Source organism: Ctenopharyngodon idella, chromosome 10 (assembly GCF_019924925.1).
Source record: "Ctenopharyngodon idella isolate HZGC_01 chromosome 10, HZGC01, whole genome shotgun sequence".
In the NCBI taxonomy this organism is placed as follows: Eukaryota; Metazoa; Chordata; class Actinopteri; order Cypriniformes; family Xenocyprididae; genus Ctenopharyngodon; species Ctenopharyngodon idella.
This window is the reverse complement of record NC_067229.1, coordinates 28040536-28042970: the sequence shown is the minus strand read 5'-3', so window position 1 is coordinate 28042970 and position 2435 is coordinate 28040536. Positions and strand designations below refer to the sequence as shown.

The 2435-nt window shown below is 33.8% G+C and overlaps 1 long non-coding RNA gene across 1 annotated transcript; it reads right to left on the bottom strand.

Annotated features, from left to right (window-relative positions):
• Window positions 1-250: 250 nt before the first annotated feature.
• LOC127521727 (uncharacterized) lies at window positions 251-1714 on the bottom strand. The gene is made up of 3 exons (XR_007932455.1): window positions 1552-1714; window positions 1308-1368; window positions 251-1157 (listed from the first exon to the last, which is right to left on the bottom strand). It is a non-coding gene; the product is annotated as an uncharacterized LOC127521727 (long non-coding RNA).
• Between the last annotated feature and the right edge of the window lie 721 nt (window positions 1715-2435).

Sequence of the window (2435 nt, the reverse complement as noted above, 5' to 3'; positions counted from 1 at the left end):
GTTACAAGAAAAGTTACTGAACCCACATATTAATATGCTGATATTAAATCATATTTTCTTAATTCAGACAAAATACTACCAATAAAAACCCCTTTTAAAAATGACTCGATTTTTTTTTTTTTTTTTTTTTTTTTTTGCATCATATTAAAGGTAGTGACATCATAAAATTGTTCTTAAATGAAAAAATAAATAAATAAATAAAATAAATAAATAAATAAATAATCGAAATGAGCACTTAAAACCATAATGGTGACATGCAGATATAATCTTTATTAGTTAAATCATTCATTAGTATCATTCGTTTTCAAAGCACATTGTTATACTGTGCACTATAATCAGTTGTACATTGTTATTTGTACATTAATTTTGCATTAAAATATGATTAAACAGCAATATTGCAAGTTATTAGCAGATTAGCAGTCGTCGTTGTCACCCCTGCCATCACAGGTAGTGGTTGGTGGTTTTTTTGTGGTCCTAGCTACCGTAATGACTTCCTCAGAAGAATCAGATTCACTTGATTTAGACTCGTTTGATTCAGAATTTGAATCCTGTCTGGATGAATCATCTTCCTCTGAACTGGATCTTGACTGCACAGACTCTGATGAATCAGATCCTCTGCGCAAAGGAAACCGACGATTCAGAGAATCGCTTTCCTCTGAACTGGATCTTGACTGCACAGACTCTGATGAATCAGATCCTCTGCGCAAAGGAAACCGACGATTCAAAGAATCATCTTCCTCTGAACTGGATCTTGACTGCACAGAGTCTGATGAATCAGATCCTCTGCGCAAAGGAAACCGACGATTCAAAGAATCACTTTCCTCTGAACCGGATCTTGAATCACTTTCCCCTGAACTGGAACTTGGATCACTTTCCTCTGAACTGATTCTTGACTGCACAGAGTCTGATGAATCAGATCCTCTGCGCAAAGGAAACCGACGATTCAGAGAATCACTTTCCTCTGAACCGGATCTTGAATCACTTTCCTCTGAACTGATTCTTGACTGCACAGAGTCTGATGAATCAGATCCTCTGCGCAAAGGAAACCGACGATTCAGAGAATCACTTTCCTCTGAACCGGATCTTGAATCACTTTCCTCTGAACTGATTCTTGACTGCACAGAGTCTGATGAATCAGATCCTCTGCGCAAAGGAAACTGAGGATTCAAACAGTTGAAAAAAGTATCATTATTAATAGTACTTTATTCTTTTGAAAGAAACCAAAGTAGCTATAAAAGTAACATTTTATATATGTAAAAAACATAATAAAAATGTAAAAGAAAACATTTAATTGATACTGTACTTACTGGTTTTGAAAAGACTGATGCAACAAAAAGCATCAGTATCATTGCCTGTGTTGACTTCATCCTACAAAACAAAAGCAGCAAAAGAGATTAATGTGAAATCTTTATTCTCTAAATATTGTTTTCCACAGTATAATTTTTTTATAACGCATTTTGCTTGCTCGTGTTCATGATTATTCATTTACCAATAATAAAGACAGATTCAAAAGCCATAAATGTCATATAAATCAAGAGATGAATGAGTTACCTTGTACAGATGCTCTTGTCCAGTTATTGTAATGTCACAGTCTGTATTTACTCTGACAGCTGTGGTACTATGGCTTAAATACTGGCTGGATGTGAGTAAACCAGGGCTTGGTCCAATGAATTCCCATGTAGATGACATGACAATAAGTCAACTTTTGTGCAACTTCCGCATCTCTACCAAAACTTGCAAAATGCCTTTCAAAATCCCTTATACAATCAGTGTGAAGTAATCCAAACAAGAGTAAATCATGCAACACCACTGCCCCAATGCATTGTTTAGACAAACCACATTGCCTGTTACGTGTTTAGTATGTGAAAGGCTCAGAACTTAAGTGTACTATATGTATACTTATGTACAGGGTTTACTGTACTGTACTTCTCAAATACATGCATGTGAAATTATGGCCTGTGACTTTATATTTTGGACAGTTTTTATACTGTATAATATACGGCAAACTCACAACTGAAATGCATACTTTTCAAATTATTTAAATAGCAATTTGAATACATTTTTAATGCTTGACATATGAACGAATGTTGGGTATCATAAAACCTAATATGTAAATATGCCTATAAATGGTGTGGGTCTATGACACACAAGTGTGTCCCTGAACAAAAAAGGAAAAATATTTTGGAAATCTAGTTCAAAACATATGCGGCAAGTTCTTGGAAATGTACAATTTGTATTTATAGTGGTTTCTTATTGCTTTAAAAAACTTTTATACCATTTTCAAGAAAAGATTCAAAGGTAACACTTGGTGGTAATGGAACAATAGTTAACTGAACTAATGAACTAAAATGAACTAACAATGAAAACTAAGTAAAGTAAAAGCATTTATTAATCTTTGTTAATGTTTATTTCACCATTTACTAAAACACTAGCTT